This window comes from Magallana gigas, chromosome 8 (genome assembly GCF_963853765.1).
Source record: "Magallana gigas chromosome 8, xbMagGiga1.1, whole genome shotgun sequence".
NCBI classification, from domain to species: domain Eukaryota; kingdom Metazoa; phylum Mollusca; class Bivalvia; order Ostreida; family Ostreidae; genus Magallana; species Magallana gigas.
Window position 1 is genome coordinate 4,521,342 of NC_088860.1, and position 22,746 is coordinate 4,544,087.

Consider the following 22,746-nt stretch of genomic DNA (forward strand, 5'->3'; position numbering starts at 1 on the left):
ATTCTTTCCCGTATAACAGAACAAAAATCCCGCTTTTTTCCTGAAAGGTTCCATAAACTAGGTGTAACGATAGAATTCATCACTAAGAATAAAGGAGTAGTTAGATTTGCTCATATATCACTGGCCCCGAAATTGGAAAAAGAATGCATTGAAAATTTTTGTTGTTCCTTTTACTATATTGAGCAAACGCTTGTTAAAACAATAACATGGTATTGTATAATTACATAACTCCATTAAATGTCGTATAAACTAGCTCACGCAGAAGTGTAAGAAGAGAATATTTTTGAAACTGCCCTCTGTTTATATGGTATGAATTTTAAGCATAAACTAAGTACACAAATTAAGTAATCTCAGACTAGTTACTGTACATATTAAAGTTTACAAATTAGGGCGAAAAAGGTTTTTTTTTTACTGCAACGAGGAGTAATTAGAACCGAGGACAATTTAAAGTTTTTTAAATTATCATTTGGTTCAATATTATTTTATCGTCTTGTTCACCATCTTACCATCTTCAATTGATATGCTGTATTTGTTGTTATCTCTTCTGTATGTGTACGCGTCATCTCAGGAAGAATCATTTAGGTAGCAAGGGACAGTTTTGTACTCTGAAATATTTTTGAAAAATTGAGAGTTGCTGTACCTTGAGACTTTCAAGTGTTACTTAATATCATCAAATAATTTATAATGATTATCATTAGTTAGAGGGATGTCTCTTGTTGAAATTGGTATGCAATATGTAGGCCTACATTGTTAAACTTGTACATGAAAATCAGAAACTTCAGCTATGACTGTTGTGTTGACTTTACATAGTAAAATTGCAGGTTACAGACGGGAGGTAAAATAACTCGAAAAGTATGTGGATGTGACATAGTAAACTATAGACCGGTAAGTTTCTGACATGTGATGGTGCAACATGCACACGGTAAGGAATGTCAACCAATTGCATCGCCATGGAATTAGCTGGGGAGGTCTAAAAAGCTGGAAAATCATGAACATTGTGCGAAATATGAAAGGGGCGAAATCTCAGAAAAACCACTATGTAAAAAGTTTTACATGATCTGACTTGTAATTTTCTTCGAAATTTGATGGTTGGTCCTATAAGGTATCACACCGGTAATTGTTTTCACTATATAACACTATAGAGGGGAAAAAATTCTTAAAAATCAGTTTGTATTTTTCATGACAAAATATTCGGAGGAAATGTTATTTGTTACCTATCTCATCAGCTAACACCATAAAAAGGGCAAGCGATACTGCATTTTCTCAAAATATCTAGCTCCAAACAGGTCTACCCTCAAAACCACGTGTTTTCCATTTGTATGTAAACAGACTGCACACTCCCCAGGAAGCTGCTGCATGTGCCATGAAAGAAGTAGTCCCTGTGAAAAAAAATCATCACCTAACAAAATACATGAAATATCCTACTCAGTGGTACAAAAATTTTTAAAACTGAGTAAAGGAAAATGTAAAAATTCAGTCAAGGAAAAAAATAATTCTGAAGTATATATGGAACTACAATTGACTAAGTTCATTTTGATTGGCCGATTACCGGTGTGATACCTTGAAGAGACTCTAAAGATGCCAGATCCCTTTCAAATTTGCACCTGAGAATTCCCAATCAACTGTCACCAAATCCCTAAAACCCTGTCCCCAAGCTCCCAATATTTCTTAAGCTATTGAGGATTTATCTCCCTTACTCAGACTGAAGAAAATAGCACAGATGAAACACATTTGGAGCCTCACACCATGCATGACCTGAAGCCAATTTTTATCCTTAAAACAACAAGATACAAAATCATCTTGGTACCAAATCAGAGCATATACATTTTTCTTTACATCAAAATAAAAATATTCCATTAGAGTCACTTCATTATGCAATCATTGCATAACAAAGAAGAAATTTACCCCTATTGTTCACACATTTCATAACTATATTGTGAATTATCAGGTCAAAAATGAAATCTGTATCTGGTAAATTTATATATCAGGTAAAGCCTGTTTACTTGTCTACACACTGCCATACTCACTTTTATCTAAAAGCAGCATGGTAACACAGGACAGCCCAAATGATATCAGCATGTAATGGAGCTCAGATCTGCTCTGACAAACATAAATCTTGCTTTGATGATAAGAAATGTAAAAGAAACAACTGGGATGCAACTTCATTCTGTGATTTATGTAACATTCTGTCTGTAGAGCAAAAGTAGCCATGAAATTTCAATTGGACACACTTAATTATACCCCTCATCAGGCTATCCCTATAGAATTTGAAGAGAATTACTGATCAATGATGATTGACACATGTTAGATAATTTACAGCAAGAGCAATAAGCATATACATGATGTAATTCAATAAAGCAATGCATTTCTGATGCATATTTACAAGAGAAATCACATAAGTGCATGCCATATCACAATACTAAAACAAGAATCATACCAACCCCCATAGTTGTGGATATGGGTGGGGCATCTATATTGTACCCATACATGTTACATGATATGATTTCATTCAAATTTTGATTTTCATTACATAGAATAGGACAGGTGTGCTGAGGTTACCATATAAAAAATAGTAATATCTCCTTCTAAACATTTTAACAATGACTAATGTTTCAATATCTTAGGTCATTCAAACATAAATATCAGTATTTGTATTTTGTAAATAAGGAAATCCCCTTAAAATGTGGGAAGAAACTGATTTTTGGGCTATAATGCATAAAATCACTTTCTGGTAAGCTGAAATTCATCAGTTTTTAAGGATGAAAACCATGAAAAGCTCCTAGATTCAATCATGATGATATTATATATACTTGACTCATAATGACCTTCTCAACTAAATGCATGAAACCTCTTTTCTACACAAAATATGCATCTGTGTGATCTTGTAAATGGTGTTAAAGCATGTTTTTGCCTTAAACTATTACAAATGGATAATTCAGTGTAAAATAAACATAAACATAGCACATATTTGCCCAAATCCCTTAATTCCTTGAATCATGACTATGTAGGAAATGAAATTAAATCTCACATAAGGTGAGCAGAAATCAAAGAAATTAAAGTTTTTGTCAAAATAATCCTTCGATAGACTGTTCATGTTCTTCTTCGCAATGTTTCGCACTTGTCGCTTAATTCTGAGACTTGCACGTAAACTCAAAATTGGTCATTCGATGAAAAACTAGTCGCTGCGTGCTCTTACGACAAAGTCTGAGGGCATCATATATGACTGCGACAACTGATCTGCACACTTTTACAGCATCTAGAACACAGAAACCAATATTCTAAGCTCCAGTGACTTCATATCACCCATTTTTAAAGGTTTTTATTATTATATATTAAAAATTACATGTTTTCCACACCAAAAATCATCCTTTTTCATATTTTTTTCATTACAAAATTTTAAAAGCATTTTTCTATCTTCAGACTACAGAAACTAATTTATGTTAACAAGATTTGACATAAAATACTGAAAACTGGCACCTGCATGCATTTTTTCAATTTGACACACAGCCCTTCAAGGTATCACACCGGTAATTGTTTTCACTATATAACACTATAGAGGGGAAAAAATTCTTAAAAATCAGTTTGTATTTTTCATGACAAAATATTCGGAGGAAATGTTATTTGTTACCTATCTCATCAGCTAACACCATAAAAAGGGCAAGCGATACTGCATTTTCTCAAAATATCTAGCTCCAAACAGGTCTACCCTCAAAACCACGTGTTTTCCATTTGTATGTAAACAGACTGCACACTCCCCAGGAAGCTGCTGCATGTGCCATGAAAGAAGTAGTCCCTGTGAAAAAAAATCATCACCTAACAAAATACATGAAATATCCTACTCAGTGGTACAAAAATTTTTAAAACTGAGTAAAGGAAAATGTAAAAATTCAGTCAAGGAAAAAAATAATTCTGAAGTATATATGGAACTACAATTGACTAAGTTCATTTTGATTGGCCGATTACCGGTGTGATACCTTGAAGAGACTCTAAAGATGCCAGATCCCTTTCAAATTTGCACCTGAGAATTCCCAATCAACTGTCACCAAATCCCTAAAACCCTGTCCCCAAGCTCCCAATATTTCTTAAGCTATTGAGGATTTATCTCCCTTACTCAGACTGAAGAAAATAGCACAGATGAAACACATTTGGAGCCTCACACCATGCATGACCTGAAGCCAATTTTTATCCTTAAAACAACAAGATACAAAATCATCTTGGTACCAAATCAGAGCATATACATTTTTCTTTACATCAAAATAAAAATATTCCATTAGAGTCACTTCATTATGCAATCATTGCATAACAAAGAAGAAATTTACCCCTATTGTTCACACATTTCATAACTATATTGTGAATTATCAGGTCAAAAATGAAATCTGTATCTGGTAAATTTATATATCAGGTAAAGCCTGTTTACTTGTCTACACACTGCCATACTCACTTTTATCTAAAAGCAGCATGGTAACACAGGACAGCCCAAATGATATCAGCATGTAATGGAGCTCAGATCTGCTCTGACAAACATAAATCTTGCTTTGATGATAAGAAATGTAAAAGAAACAACTGGGATGCAACTTCATTCTGTGATTTATGTAACATTCTGTCTGTAGAGCAAAAGTAGCCATGAAATTTCAATTGGACACACTTAATTATACCCCTCATCAGGCTATCCCTATAGAATTTGAAGAGAATTACTGATCAATGATGATTGACACATGTTAGATAATTTACAGCAAGAGCAATAAGCATATACATGATGTAATTCAATAAAGCAATGCATTTCTGATGCATATTTACAAGAGAAATCACATAAGTGCATGCCATATCACAATACTAAAACAAGAATCATACCAACCCCCATAGTTGTGGATATGGGTGGGGCATCTATATTGTACCCATACATGTTACATGATATGATTTCATTCAAATTTTGATTTTCATTACATAGAATAGGACAGGTGTGCTGAGGTTACCATATAAAAAATAGTAATATCTCCTTCTAAACATTTTAACAATGACTAATGTTTCAATATCTTAGGTCATTCAAACATAAATATCAGTATTTGTATTTTGTAAATAAGGAAATCCCCTTAAAATGTGGGAAGAAACTGATTTTTGGGCTATAATGCATAAAATCACTTTCTGGTAAGCTGAAATTCATCAGTTTTTAAGGATGAAAACCATGAAAAGCTCCTAGATTCAATCATGATGATATTATATATACTTGACTCATAATGACCTTCTCAACTAAATGCATGAAACCTCTTTTCTACACAAAATATGCATCTGTGTGATCTTGTAAATGGTGTTAAAGCATGTTTTTGCCTTAAACTATTACAAATGGATAATTCAGTGTAAAATAAACATAAACATAGCACATATTTGCCCAAATCCCTTAATTCCTTGAATCATGACTATGTAGGAAATGAAATTAAATCTCACATAAGGTGAGCAGAAATCAAAGAAATTAAAGTTTTTGTCAAAATAATCCTTCGATAGACTGTTCATGTTCTTCTTCGCAATGTTTCGCACTTGTCGCTTAATTCTGAGACTTGCACGTAAACTCAAAATTGGTCATTCGATGAAAAACTAGTCGCTGCGTGCTCTTACGACAAAGTCTGAGGGCATCATATATGACTGCGACAACTGATCTGCACACTTTTACAGCATCTAGAACACAGAAACCAATATTCTAAGCTCCAGTGACTTCATATCACCCATTTTTAAAGGTTTTTATTATTATATATTAAAAATTACATGTTTTCCACACCAAAAATCATCCTTTTTCATATTTTTTTCATTACAAAATTTTAAAAGCATTTTTCTATCTTCAGACTACAGAAACTAATTTATGTTAACAAGATTTGACATAAAATACTGAAAACTGGCACCTGCATGCATTTTTTCAATTTGACACACAGCCCTTGAAGAGACTCTAAAGATGCCAGATCCCTTTCAAATTTGCACCTGAGAATTCCCAATCAACTGTCACCAAATCCCTAAAACCCTGTCCCCAAGCTCCCAATATTTCTTAAGCTATTGAGGATTTATCTCCCTTACTCAGACTGAAGAAAATAGCACAGATGAAACACATTTGGAGCCTCACACCATGCATGACCTGAAGCCAATTTTTATCCTTAAAACAACAAGATACAAAATCATCTTGGTACCAAATCAGAGCATATACATTTTTCTTTACATCAAAATAAAAATATTCCATTAGAGTCACTTCATTATGCAATCATTGCATAACAAAGAAGAAATTTACCCCTATTGTTCACACATTTCATAACTATATTGTGAATTATCAGGTCAAAAATGAAATCTGTATCTGGTAAATTTATATATCAGGTAAAGCCTGTTTACTTGTCTACACACTGCCATACTCACTTTTATCTAAAAGCAGCATGGTAACACAGGACAGCCCAAATGATATCAGCATGTAATGGAGCTCAGATCTGCTCTGACAAACATAAATCTTGCTTTGATGATAAGAAATGTAAAAGAAACAACTGGGATGCAACTTCATTCTGTGATTTATGTAACATTCTGTCTGTAGAGCAAAAGTAGCCATGAAATTTCAATTGGACACACTTAATTATACCCCTCATCAGGCTATCCCTATAGAATTTGAAGAGAATTACTGATCAATGATGATTGACACATGTTAGATAATTTACAGCAAGAGCAATAAGCATATACATGATGTAATTCAATAAAGCAATGCATTTCTGATGCATATTTACAAGAGAAATCACATAAGTGCATGCCATATCACAATACTAAAACAAGAATCATACCAACCCCCATAGTTGTGGATATGGGTGGGGCATCTATATTGTACCCATACATGTTACATGATATGATTTCATTCAAATTTTGATTTTCATTACATAGAATAGGACAGGTGTGCTGAGGTTACCATATAAAAAATAGTAATATCTCCTTCTAAACATTTTAACAATGACTAATGTTTCAATATCTTAGGTCATTCAAACATAAATATCAGTATTTGTATTTTGTAAATAAGGAAATCCCCTTAAAATGTGGGAAGAAACTGATTTTTGGGCTATAATGCATAAAATCACTTTCTGGTAAGCTGAAATTCATCAGTTTTTAAGGATGAAAACCATGAAAAGCTCCTAGATTCAATCATGATGATATTATATATACTTGACTCATAATGACCTTCTCAACTAAATGCATGAAACCTCTTTTCTACACAAAATATGCATCTGTGTGATCTTGTAAATGGTGTTAAAGCATGTTTTTGCCTTAAACTATTACAAATGGATAATTCAGTGTAAAATAAACATAAACATAGCACATATTTGCCCAAATCCCTTAATTCCTTGAATCATGACTATGTAGGAAATGAAATTAAATCTCACATAAGGTGAGCAGAAATCAAAGAAATTAAAGTTTTTGTCAAAATAATCCTTCGATAGACTGTTCATGTTCTTCTTCGCAATGTTTCGCACTTGTCGCTTAATTCTGAGACTTGCACGTAAACTCAAAATTGGTCATTCGATGAAAAACTAGTCGCTGCGTGCTCTTACGACAAAGTCTGAGGGCATCATATATGACTGCGACAACTGATCTGCACACTTTTACAGCATCTAGAACACAGAAACCAATATTCTAAGCTCCAGTGACTTCATATCACCCATTTTTAAAGGTTTTTATTATTATATATTAAAAATTACATGTTTTCCACACCAAAAATCATCCTTTTTCATATTTTTTTCATTACAAAATTTTAAAAGCATTTTTCTATCTTCAGACTACAGAAACTAATTTATGTTAACAAGATTTGACATAAAATACTGAAAACTGGCACCTGCATGCATTTTTTCAATTTGACACACAGCCCTTGAAGAGACTCTAAAGATGCCAGATCCCTTTCAAATTTGCACCTGAGAATTCCCAATCAACTGTCACCAAATCCCTAAAACCCTGTCCCCAAGCTCCCAATATTTCTTAAGCTATTGAGGATTTATCTCCCTTACTCAGACTGAAGAAAATAGCACAGATGAAACACATTTGGAGCCTCACACCATGCATGACCTGAAGCCAATTTTTATCCTTAAAACAACAAGATACAAAATCATCTTGGTACCAAATCAGAGCATATACATTTTTCTTTACATCAAAATAAAAATATTCCATTAGAGTCACTTCATTATGCAATCATTGCATAACAAAGAAGAAATTTACCCCTATTGTTCACACATTTCATAACTATATTGTGAATTATCAGGTCAAAAATGAAATCTGTATCTGGTAAATTTATATATCAGGTAAAGCCTGTTTACTTGTCTACACACTGCCATACTCACTTTTATCTAAAAGCAGCATGGTAACACAGGACAGCCCAAATGATATCAGCATGTAATGGAGCTCAGATCTGCTCTGACAAACATAAATCTTGCTTTGATGATAAGAAATGTAAAAGAAACAACTGGGATGCAACTTCATTCTGTGATTTATGTAACATTCTGTCTGTAGAGCAAAAGTAGCCATGAAATTTCAATTGGACACACTTAATTATACCCCTCATCAGGCTATCCCTATAGAATTTGAAGAGAATTACTGATCAATGATGATTGACACATGTTAGATAATTTACAGCAAGAGCAATAAGCATATACATGATGTAATTCAATAAAGCAATGCATTTCTGATGCATATTTACAAGAGAAATCACATAAGTGCATGCCATATCACAATACTAAAACAAGAATCATACCAACCCCCATAGTTGTGGATATGGGTGGGGCATCTATATTGTACCCATACATGTTACATGATATGATTTCATTCAAATTTTGATTTTCATTACATAGAATAGGACAGGTGTGCTGAGGTTACCATATAAAAAATAGTAATATCTCCTTCTAAACATTTTAACAATGACTAATGTTTCAATATCTTAGGTCATTCAAACATAAATATCAGTATTTGTATTTTGTAAATAAGGAAATCCCCTTAAAATGTGGGAAGAAACTGATTTTTGGGCTATAATGCATAAAATCACTTTCTGGTAAGCTGAAATTCATCAGTTTTTAAGGATGAAAACCATGAAAAGCTCCTAGATTCAATCATGATGATATTATATATACTTGACTCATAATGACCTTCTCAACTAAATGCATGAAACCTCTTTTCTACACAAAATATGCATCTGTGTGATCTTGTAAATGGTGTTAAAGCATGTTTTTGCCTTAAACTATTACAAATGGATAATTCAGTGTAAAATAAACATAAACATAGCACATATTTGCCCAAATCCCTTAATTCCTTGAATCATGACTATGTAGGAAATGAAATTAAATCTCACATAAGGTGAGCAGAAATCAAAGAAATTAAAGTTTTTGTCAAAATAATCCTTCGATAGACTGTTCATGTTCTTCTTCGCAATGTTTCGCACTTGTCGCTTAATTCTGAGACTTGCACGTAAACTCAAAATTGGTCATTCGATGAAAAACTAGTCGCTGCGTGCTCTTACGACAAAGTCTGAGGGCATCATATATGACTGCGACAACTGATCTGCACACTTTTACAGCATCTAGAACACAGAAACCAATATTCTAAGCTCCAGTGACTTCATATCACCCATTTTTAAAGGTTTTTATTATTATATATTAAAAATTACATGTTTTCCACACCAAAAATCATCCTTTTTCATATTTTTTTCATTACAAAATTTTAAAAGCATTTTTCTATCTTCAGACTACAGAAACTAATTTATGTTAACAAGATTTGACATAAAATACTGAAAACTGGCACCTGCATGCATTTTTTCAATTTGACACACAGCCCTTCAAGGTATCACACCGGTAATTGTTTTCACTATATAACACTATAGAGGGGAAAAAATTCTTAAAAATCAGTTTGTATTTTTCATGACAAAATATTCGGAGGAAATGTTATTTGTTACCTATCTCATCAGCTAACACCATAAAAAGGGCAAGCGATACTGCATTTTCTCAAAATATCTAGCTCCAAACAGGTCTACCCTCAAAACCACGTGTTTTCCATTTGTATGTAAACAGACTGCACACTCCCCAGGAAGCTGCTGCATGTGCCATGAAAGAAGTAGTCCCTGTGAAAAAAAATCATCACCTAACAAAATACATGAAATATCCTACTCAGTGGTACAAAAATTTTTAAAACTGAGTAAAGGAAAATGTAAAAATTCAGTCAAGGAAAAAAATAATTCTGAAGTATATATGGAACTACAATTGACTAAGTTCATTTTGATTGGCCGATTACCGGTGTGATACCTTGAAGAGACTCTAAAGATGCCAGATCCCTTTCAAATTTGCACCTGAGAATTCCCAATCAACTGTCACCAAATCCCTAAAACCCTGTCCCCAAGCTCCCAATATTTCTTAAGCTATTGAGGATTTATCTCCCTTACTCAGACTGAAGAAAATAGCACAGATGAAACACATTTGGAGCCTCACACCATGCATGACCTGAAGCCAATTTTTATCCTTAAAACAACAAGATACAAAATCATCTTGGTACCAAATCAGAGCATATACATTTTTCTTTACATCAAAATAAAAATATTCCATTAGAGTCACTTCATTATGCAATCATTGCATAACAAAGAAGAAATTTACCCCTATTGTTCACACATTTCATAACTATATTGTGAATTATCAGGTCAAAAATGAAATCTGTATCTGGTAAATTTATATATCAGGTAAAGCCTGTTTACTTGTCTACACACTGCCATACTCACTTTTATCTAAAAGCAGCATGGTAACACAGGACAGCCCAAATGATATCAGCATGTAATGGAGCTCAGATCTGCTCTGACAAACATAAATCTTGCTTTGATGATAAGAAATGTAAAAGAAACAACTGGGATGCAACTTCATTCTGTGATTTATGTAACATTCTGTCTGTAGAGCAAAAGTAGCCATGAAATTTCAATTGGACACACTTAATTATACCCCTCATCAGGCTATCCCTATAGAATTTGAAGAGAATTACTGATCAATGATGATTGACACATGTTAGATAATTTACAGCAAGAGCAATAAGCATATACATGATGTAATTCAATAAAGCAATGCATTTCTGATGCATATTTACAAGAGAAATCACATAAGTGCATGCCATATCACAATACTAAAACAAGAATCATACCAACCCCCATAGTTGTGGATATGGGTGGGGCATCTATATTGTACCCATACATGTTACATGATATGATTTCATTCAAATTTTGATTTTCATTACATAGAATAGGACAGGTGTGCTGAGGTTACCATATAAAAAATAGTAATATCTCCTTCTAAACATTTTAACAATGACTAATGTTTCAATATCTTAGGTCATTCAAACATAAATATCAGTATTTGTATTTTGTAAATAAGGAAATCCCCTTAAAATGTGGGAAGAAACTGATTTTTGGGCTATAATGCATAAAATCACTTTCTGGTAAGCTGAAATTCATCAGTTTTTAAGGATGAAAACCATGAAAAGCTCCTAGATTCAATCATGATGATATTATATATACTTGACTCATAATGACCTTCTCAACTAAATGCATGAAACCTCTTTTCTACACAAAATATGCATCTGTGTGATCTTGTAAATGGTGTTAAAGCATGTTTTTGCCTTAAACTATTACAAATGGATAATTCAGTGTAAAATAAACATAAACATAGCACATATTTGCCCAAATCCCTTAATTCCTTGAATCATGACTATGTAGGAAATGAAATTAAATCTCACATAAGGTGAGCAGAAATCAAAGAAATTAAAGTTTTTGTCAAAATAATCCTTCGATAGACTGTTCATGTTCTTCTTCGCAATGTTTCGCACTTGTCGCTTAATTCTGAGACTTGCACGTAAACTCAAAATTGGTCATTCGATGAAAAACTAGTCGCTGCGTGCTCTTACGACAAAGTCTGAGGGCATCATATATGACTGCGACAACTGATCTGCACACTTTTACAGCATCTAGAACACAGAAACCAATATTCTAAGCTCCAGTGACTTCATATCACCCATTTTTAAAGGTTTTTATTATTATATATTAAAAATTACATGTTTTCCACACCAAAAATCATCCTTTTTCATATTTTTTTCATTACAAAATTTTAAAAGCATTTTTCTATCTTCAGACTACAGAAACTAATTTATGTTAACAAGATTTGACATAAAATACTGAAAACTGGCACCTGCATGCATTTTTTCAATTTGACACACAGCCCTTGAAGAGACTCTAAAGATGCCAGATCCCTTTCAAATTTGCACCTGAGAATTCCCAATCAACTGTCACCAAATCCCTAAAACCCTGTCCCCAAGCTCCCAATATTTCTTAAGCTATTGAGGATTTATCTCCCTTACTCAGACTGAAGAAAATAGCACAGATGAAACACATTTGGAGCCTCACACCATGCATGACCTGAAGCCAATTTTTATCCTTAAAACAACAAGATACAAAATCATCTTGGTACCAAATCAGAGCATATACATTTTTCTTTACATCAAAATAAAAATATTCCATTAGAGTCACTTCATTATGCAATCATTGCATAACAAAGAAGAAATTTACCCCTATTGTTCACACATTTCATAACTATATTGTGAATTATCAGGTCAAAAATGAAATCTGTATCTGGTAAATTTATATATCAGGTAAAGCCTGTTTACTTGTCTACACACTGCCATACTCACTTTTATCTAAAAGCAGCATGGTAACACAGGACAGCCCAAATGATATCAGCATGTAATGGAGCTCAGATCTGCTCTGACAAACATAAATCTTGCTTTGATGATAAGAAATGTAAAAGAAACAACTGGGATGCAACTTCATTCTGTGATTTATGTAACATTCTGTCTGTAGAGCAAAAGTAGCCATGAAATTTCAATTGGACACACTTAATTATACCCCTCATCAGGCTATCCCTATAGAATTTGAAGAGAATTACTGATCAATGATGATTGACACATGTTAGATAATTTACAGCAAGAGCAATAAGCATATACATGATGTAATTCAATAAAGCAATGCATTTCTGATGCATATTTACAAGAGAAATCACATAAGTGCATGCCATATCACAATACTAAAACAAGAATCATACCAACCCCCATAGTTGTGGATATGGGTGGGGCATCTATATTGTACCCATACATGTTACATGATATGATTTCATTCAAATTTTGATTTTCATTACATAGAATAGGACAGGTGTGCTGAGGTTACCATATAAAAAATAGTAATATCTCCTTCTAAACATTTTAACAATGACTAATGTTTCAATATCTTAGGTCATTCAAACATAAATATCAGTATTTGTATTTTGTAAATAAGGAAATCCCCTTAAAATGTGGGAAGAAACTGATTTTTGGGCTATAATGCATAAAATCACTTTCTGGTAAGCTGAAATTCATCAGTTTTTAAGGATGAAAACCATGAAAAGCTCCTAGATTCAATCATGATGATATTATATATACTTGACTCATAATGACCTTCTCAACTAAATGCATGAAACCTCTTTTCTACACAAAATATGCATCTGTGTGATCTTGTAAATGGTGTTAAAGCATGTTTTTGCCTTAAACTATTACAAATGGATAATTCAGTGTAAAATAAACATAAACATAGCACATATTTGCCCAAATCCCTTAATTCCTTGAATCATGACTATGTAGGAAATGAAATTAAATCTCACATAAGGTGAGCAGAAATCAAAGAAATTAAAGTTTTTGTCAAAATAATCCTTCGATAGACTGTTCATGTTCTTCTTCGCAATGTTTCGCACTTGTCGCTTAATTCTGAGACTTGCACGTAAACTCAAAATTGGTCATTCGATGAAAAACTAGTCGCTGCGTGCTCTTACGACAAAGTCTGAGGGCATCATATATGACTGCGACAACTGATCTGCACACTTTTACAGCATCTAGAACACAGAAACCAATATTCTAAGCTCCAGTGACTTCATATCACCCATTTTTAAAGGTTTTTATTATTATATATTAAAAATTACATGTTTTCCACACCAAAAATCATCCTTTTTCATATTTTTTTCATTACAAAATTTTAAAAGCATTTTTCTATCTTCAGACTACAGAAACTAATTTATGTTAACAAGATTTGACATAAAATACTGAAAACTGGCACCTGCATGCATTTTTTCAATTTGACACACAGCCCTTCAAGAGACTCTAAAGATGCCAGATCCCTTTCAAATTTGCACCTGAGAATTCCCAATCAACTGTCACCAAATCCCTAAAACCCTGTCCCCAAGCTCCCAATATTTCTTAAGCTATTGAGGATTTATCTCCCTTACTCAGACTGAAGAAAATAGCACAGATGAAACACATTTGGAGCCTCACACCATGCATGACCTGAAGCCAATTTTTATCCTTAAAACAACAAGATACAAAATCATCTTGGTACCAAATCAGAGCATATACATTTTTCTTTACATCAAAATAAAAATATTCCATTAGAGTCACTTCATTATGCAATCATTGCATAACAAAGAAGAAATTTACCCCTATTGTTCACACATTTCATAACTATATTGTGAATTATCAGGTCAAAAATGAAATCTGTATCTGGTAAATTTATATATCAGGTAAAGCCTGTTTACTTGTCTACACACTGCCATACTCACTTTTATCTAAAAGCAGCATGGTAACACAGGACAGCCCAAATGATATCAGCATGTAATGGAGCTCAGATCTGCTCTGACAAACATAAATCTTGCTTTGATGATAAGAAATGTAAAAGAAACAACTGGGATGCAACTTCATTCTGTGATTTATGTAACATTCTGTCTGTAGAGCAAAAGTAGCCATGAAATTTCAATTGGACACACTTAATTATACCCCTCATCAGGCTATCCCTATAGAATTTGAAGAGAATTACTGATCAATGATGATTGACACATGTTAGATAATTTACAGCAAGAGCAATAAGCATATACATGATGTAATTCAATAAAGCAATGCATTTCTGATGCATATTTACAAGAGAAATCACATAAGTGCATGCCATATCACAATACTAAAACAAGAATCATACCAACCCCCATAGTTGTGGATATGGGTGGGGCATCTATATTGTACCCATACATGTTACATGATATGATTTCATTCAAATTTTGATTTTCATTACATAGAATAGGACAGGTGTGCTGAGGTTACCATATAAAAAATAGTAATATCTCCTTCTAAACATTTTAACAATGACTAATGTTTCAATATCTTAGGTCATTCAAACATAAATATCAGTATTTGTATTTTGTAAATAAGGAAATCCCCTTAAAATGTGGGAAGAAACTGATTTTTGGGCTATAATGCATAAAATCACTTTCTGGTAAGCTGAAATTCATCAGTTTTTAAGGATGAAAACCATGAAAAGCTCCTAGATTCAATCATGATGATATTATATATACTTGACTCATAATGACCTTCTCAACTAAATGCATGAAACCTCTTTTCTACACAAAATATGCATCTGTGTGATCTTGTAAATGGTGTTAAAGCATGTTTTTGCCTTAAACTATTACAAATGGATAATTCAGTGTAAAATAAACATAAACATAGCACATATTTGCCCAAATCCCTTAATTCCTTGAATCATGACTATGTAGGAAATGAAATTAAATCTCACATAAGGTGAGCAGAAATCAAAGAAATTAAAGTTTTTGTCAAAATAATCCTTCGATAGACTGTTCATGTTCTTCTTCGCAATGTTTCGCACTTGTCGCTTAATTCTGAGACTTGCACGTAAACTCAAAATTGGTCATTCGATGAAAAACTAGTCGCTGCGTGCTCTTACGACAAAGTCTGAGGGCATCATATATGACTGCGACAACTGATCTGCACACTTTTACAGCATCTAGAACACAGAAACCAATATTCTAAGCTCCAGTGACTTCATATCACCCATTTTTAAAGGTTTTTATTATTATATATTAAAAATTACATGTTTTCCACACCAAAAATCATCCTTTTTCATATTTTTTTCATTACAAAATTTTAAAAGCATTTTTCTATCTTCAGACTACAGAAACTAATTTATGTTAACAAGATTTGACATAAAATACTGAAAACTGGCACCTGCATGCATTTTTTCAATTTGACACACAGCCCTTGAAGAGACTCTAAAGATGCCAGATCCCTTTCAAATTTGCACCTGAGAATTCCCAATCAACTGTCACCAAATCCCTAAAACCCTGTCCCCAAGCTCCCAATATTTCTTAAGCTATTGAGGATTTATCTCCCTTACTCAGACTGAAGAAAATAGCACAGATGAAACACATTTGGAGCCTCACACCATGCATGACCTGAAGCCAATTTTTATCCTTAAAACAACAAGATACAAAATCATCTTGGTACCAAATCAGAGCATATACATTTTTCTTTACATCAAAATAAAAATATTCCATTAGAGTCACTTCATTATGCAATCATTGCATAACAAAGAAGAAATTTACCCCTATTGTTCACACATTTCATAACTATATTGTGAATTATCAGGTCAAAAATGAAATCTGTATCTGGTAAATTTATATATCAGGTAAAGCCTGTTTACTTGTCTACACACTGCCATACTCACTTTTATCTAAAAGCAGCATGGTAACACAGGACAGCCCAAATGATATCAGCATGTAATGGAGCTCAGATCTGCTCTGACAAACATAAATCTTGCTTTGATGATAAGAAATGTAAAAGAAACAACTGGGATGCAACTTCATTCTGTGATTTATGTAACATTCTGTCTGTAGAGCAAAAGTAGCCATGAAATTTCAATTGGACACACTTAATTATACCCCTCATCAGGCTATCCCTATAGAATTTGAAGAGAATTACTGATCAATGATGATTGACACATGTTAGATAATTTACAGCAAGAGCAATAAGCATATACATGATGTAATTCAATAAAGCAATGCATTTCTGATGCATATTTACAAGAGAAATCACATAAGTGCATGCCATATCACAATACTAAAACAAGAATCATACCAACCCCCATAGTTGTGGATATGGGTGGGGCATCTATATTGTACCCATACATGTTACATGATATGATTTCATTCAAATTTTGATTTTCATTACATAGAATAGGACAGGTGTGCTGAGGTTACCATATAAAAAATAGTAATATCTCCTTCTAAACATTTTAACAATGACTAATGTTTCAATATCTTAGGTCATTCAAACATAAATATCAGTATTTGTATTTTGTAAATAAGGAAATCCCCTTAAAATGTGGGAAGAAACTGATTTTTGGGCTATAATGCATAAAATCACTTTCTGGTAAGCTGAAATTCATCAGTTTTTAAGGATGAAAACCATGAAAAGCTCCTAGATTCAATCATGATGATATTATATATACTTGACTCATAATGACCTTCTCAACTAAATGCATGAAACCTCTTTTCTACACAAAATATGCATCTGTGTGATCTTGTAAATGGTGTTAAAGCATGTTTTTGCCTTAAACTATTACAAATGGATAATTCAGTGTAAAATAAACATAAACATAGCACATATTTGCCCAAATCCCTTAATTCCTTGAATCATGACTATGTAGGAAATGAAATTAAATCTCACATAAGGTGAGCAGAAATCAAAGAAATTAAAGTTTTTGTCAAAATAATCCTTCGATAGACTGTTCATGTTCTTCTTCGCAATGTTTCGCACTTGTCGCTTAATTCTGAGACTTGCACGTAAACTCAAAATTGGTCATTCGATGAAAAACTAGTCGCTGCGTGCTCTTACGACAAAGTCTGAGGGCATCATATATGACTGCGACAACTGATCTGCACACTTTTACAGCATCTAGAACACAGAAACCAATATTCTAAGCTCCAGTGACTTCATATCACCCATTTTTAAAGGTTTTTATTATTATATATTAAAAATTACATGTTTTCCACACCAAAAATCATCCTTTTTCATATTTTTTTCATTACAAAATTTTAAAAGCATTTTTCTATCTTCAGACTACAGAAACTAATTTATGTTAACAAGATTTGACATAAAATACTGAAAACTGGCACCTGCATGCATTTTTTCAATTTGACACACAGCCCTTCAAGGTATCACACCGGTAATTGTTTTCACTATATAACACTATAGAGGGGAAAAAATTCTTAAAAATCAGTTTGTATTTTTCATGACAAAATATTCGGAGGAAATGTTATTTGTTACCTATCTCATCAGCTAACACCATAAAAAGGGCAAGCGATACTGCATTTTCTCAAAATATCTAGCTCCAAACAGGTCTACCCTCAAAACCACGTGTTTTCCATTTGTATGTAAACAGACTGCACACTCCCCAGGAAGCTGCTGCATGTGCCATGAAAGAAGTAGTCCCTGTGAAAAAAAATCATCACCTAACAAAATACATGAAATATCCTACTCAGTGGTACAAAAATTTTTAAAACTGAGTAAAGGAAAATGTAAAAATTCAGTCAAGGAAAAAAATAATTCTGAAGTATATATGGAACTACAATTGACTAAGTTCATTTTGATTGGCCGATTACCGGTGTGATACCTTGAAGAGACTCTAAAGATGCCAGATCCCTTTCAAATTTGCACCTGAGAATTCCCAATCAACTGTCACCAAATCCCTAAAACCCTGTCCCCAAGCTCCCAATATTTCTTAAGCTATTGAGGATTTATCTCCCTTACTCAGACTGAAGAAAATAGCACAGATGAAACACATTTGGAGCCTCACACCATGCATGACCTGAAGCCAATTTTTATCCTTAAAACAACAAGATACAAAATCATCTTGGTACCAAATCAGAGCATATACATTTTTCTTTACATCAAAATAAAAATATTCCATTAGAGTCACTTCATTATGCAATCATTGCATAACAAAGAAGAAATTTACCCCTATTGTTCACACATTTCATAACTATATTGTGAATTATCAGGTCAAAAATGAAATCTGTATCTGGTAAATTTATATATCAGGTAAAGCCTGTTTACTTGTCTACACACTGCCATACTCACTTTTATCTAAAAGCAGCATGGTAACACAGGACAGCCCAAATGATATCAGCATGTAATGGAGCTCAGATCTGCTCTGACAAACATAAATCTTGCTTTGATGATAAGAAATGTAAAAGAAACAACTGGGATGCAACTTCATTCTGTGATTTATGTAACATTCTGTCTGTAGAGCAAAAGTAGCCATGAAATTTCAATTGGACACACTTAATTATACCCCTCATCAGGCTATCCCTATAGAATTTGAAGAGAATTACTGATCAATGATGATTGACACATGTTAGATAATTTACAGCAAGAGCAATAAGCATATACATGATGTAATTCAATAAAGCAATGCATTTCTGATGCATATTTACAAGAGAAATCACATAAGTGCATGCCATATCACAATACTAAAACAAGAATCATACCAACCCCCATAGTTGTGGATATGGGTGGGGCATCTATATTGTACCCATACATGTTACATGATATGATTTCATTCAAATTTTGATTTTCATTACATAGAATAGGACAGGTGTGCTGAGGTTACCATATAAAAAATAGTAATATCTCCTTCTAAACATTTTAACAATGACTAATGTTTCAATATCTTAGGTCATTCAAACATAAATATCAGTATTTGTATTTTGTAAATAAGGAAATCCCCTTAAAATGTGGGAAGAAACTGATTTTTGGGCTATAATGCATAAAATCACTTTCTGGTAAGCTGAAATTCATCAGTTTTTAAGGATGAAAACCATGAAAAGCTCCTAGATTCAATCATGATGATATTATATATACTTGACTCATAATGACCTTCTCAACTAAATGCATGAAACCTCTTTTCTACACAAAATATGCATCTGTGTGATCTTGTAAATGGTGTTAAAGCATGTTTTTGCCTTAAACTATTACAAATGGATAATTCAGTGTAAAATAAACATAAACATAGCACATATTTGCCCAAATCCCTTAATTCCTTGAATCATGACTATGTAGGAAATGAAATTAAATCTCACATAAGGTGAGCAGAAATCAAAGAAATTAAAGTTTTTGTCAAAATAATCCTTCGATAGACTGTTCATGTTCTTCTTCGCAATGTTTCGCACTTGTCGCTTAATTCTGAGACTTGCACGTAAACTCAAAATTGGTCATTCGATGAAAAACTAGTCGCTGCGTGCTCTTACGACAAAGTCTGAGGGCATCATATATGACTGCGACAACTGATCTGCACACTTTTACAGCATCTAGAACACAGAAACCAATATTCTAAGCTCCAGTGACTTCATATCACCCATTTTTAAAGGTTTTTATTATTATATATTAAAAATTACATGTTTTCCACACCAAAAATCATCCTTTTTCATATTTTTTTCATTACAAAATTTTAAAAGCATTTTTCTATCTTCAGACTACAGAAACTAATTTATGTTAACAAGATTTGACATAAAATACTGAAAACTGGCACCTGCATGCATTTTTTCAATTTGACACACAGCCCTTCAAGAGACTCTAAAGATGCCAGATCCCTTTCAAATTTGCACCTGAGAATTCCCAATCAACTGTCACCAAATCCCTAAAACCCTGTCCCCAAGCTCCCAATATTTCTTAAGCTATTGAGGATTTATCTCCCTTACTCAGACTGAAGAAAATAGCACAGATGAAACACATTTGGAGCCTCACACCATGCATGACCTGAAGCCAATTTTTATCCTTAAAACAACAAGATACAAAATCATCTTGGTACCAAATCAGAGCATATACATTTTTCTTTACATCAAAATAAAAATATTCCATTAGAGTCACTTCATTATGCAATCATTGCATAACAAAGAAGAAATTTACCCCTATTGTTCACACATTTCATAACTATATTGTGAATTATCAGGTCAAAAATGAAATCTGTATCTGGTAAATTTATATATCAGGTAAAGCCTGTTTACTTGTCTACACACTGCCATACTCACTTTTATCTAAAAGCAGCATGGTAACACAGGACAGCCCAAATGATATCAGCATGTAATGGAGCTCAGATCTGCTCTGACAAACATAAATCTTGCTTTGATGATAAGAAATGTAAAAGAAACAACTGGGATGCAACTTCATTCTGTGATTTATGTAACATTCTGTCTGTAGAGCAAAAGTAGCCATGAAATTTCAATTGGACACACTTAATTATACCCCTCATCAGGCTATCCCTATAGAATTTGAAGAGAATTACTGATCAATGATGATTGACACATGTTAGATAATTTACAGCAAGAGCAATAAGCATATACATGATGTAATTCAATAAAGCAATGCATTTCTGATGCATATTTACAAGAGAAATCACATAAGTGCATGCCATATCACAATACTAAAACAAGAATCATACCAACCCCCATAGTTGTGGATATGGGTGGGGCATCTATATTGTACCCATACATGTTACATGATATGATTTCATTCAAATTTTGATTTTCATTACATAGAATAGGACAGGTGTGCTGAGGTTACCATATAAAAAATAGTAATATCTCCTTCTAAACATTTTAACAATGACTAATGTTTCAATATCTTAGGTCATTCAAACATAAATATCAGTATTTGTATTTTGTAAATAAGGAAATCCCCTTAAAATGTGGGAAGAAACTGATTTTTGGGCTATAATGCATAAAATCACTTTCTGGTAAGCTGAAATTCATCAGTTTTTAAGGATGAAAACCATGAAAAGCTCCTAGATTCAATCATGATGATATTATATATACTTGACTCATAATGACCTTCTCAACTAAATGCATGAAACCTCTTTTCTACACAAAATATGCATCTGTGTGATCTTGTAAATGGTGTTAAAGCATGTTTTTGCCTTAAACTATTACAAATGGATAATTCAGTGTAAAATAAACATAAACATAGCACATATTTGCCCAAATCCCTTAATTCCTTGAATCATGACTATGTAGGAAATGAAATTAAATCTCACATAAGGTGAGCAGAAATCAAAGAAATTAAAGTTTTTGTCAAAATAATCCTTCGATAGACTGTTCATGTTCTTCTTCGCAATGTTTCGCACTTGTCGCTTAATTCTGAGACTTGCACGTAAACTCAAAATTGGTCATTCGATGAAAAACTAGTCGCTGCGTGCTCTTACGACAAAGTCTGAGGGCATCATATATGACTGCGACAACTGATCTGCACACTTTTACAGCATCTAGAACACAGAAACCAATATTCTAAGCTCCAGTGACTTCATATCACCCATTTTTAAAGGTTTTTATTATTATATATTAAAAATTACATGTTTTCCACACCAAAAATCATCCTTTTTCATATTTTTTTCATTACAAAATTTTAAAAGCATTTTTCTATCTTCAGACTACAGAAACTAATTTATGTTAACAAGATTTGACATAAAATACTGAAAACTGGCACCTGCATGCATTTTTTCAATTTGACACACAGCCCTTCAAGGTATCACACCGGTAATTGTTTTCACTATATAACACTATAGAGGGGAAAAAATTCTTAAAAATCAGTTTGTATTTTTCATGACAAAATATTCGGAGGAAATGTTATTTGTTACCTATCTCATCAGCTAACACCATAAAAAGGGCAAGCGATACTGCATTTTCTCAAAATATCTAGCTCCAAACAGGTCTACCCTCAAAACCACGTGTTTTCCATTTGTATGTAAACAGACTGCACACTCCCCAGGAAGCTGCTGCATGTGCCATGAAAGAAGTAGTCCCTGTGAAAAAAAATCAT

General features: G+C 33.0%; 1 long non-coding RNA gene across 16 annotated transcripts in view; it reads right to left on the reverse strand.

Annotated features, from left to right (window-relative positions):
• Window positions 1-1,099: 1,099 nt before the first annotated feature.
• The window catches only part of LOC136270546 (uncharacterized), a 32,959-nt gene continuing 11,312 nt past the window's right edge, over window positions 1,100-22,746 (reverse strand). For 6 of the 16 annotated variants that reach the window (XR_010708322.1, XR_010708324.1, XR_010708327.1 and 3 more), the window contains 9 exons: window positions 22,565-22,729; window positions 19,015-22,192; window positions 18,202-18,366; window positions 10,754-17,829; window positions 9,941-10,105; window positions 4,442-9,568; window positions 3,629-3,793; window positions 2,028-3,256; window positions 1,100-1,379 (listed from right to left, as the gene is read on the reverse strand). This is a non-coding gene — a long non-coding RNA (uncharacterized lncRNA). The remainder of the gene's footprint in view (window positions 1,380-2,027; window positions 3,257-3,628; window positions 3,794-4,441; window positions 9,569-9,940; window positions 10,106-10,753; window positions 17,830-18,201; window positions 18,367-19,014; window positions 22,193-22,564; window positions 22,730-22,746) is intronic. The other 10 variants (XR_010708321.1, XR_010708319.1, XR_010708316.1 and 7 more) reach the window with 10 other exon arrangements.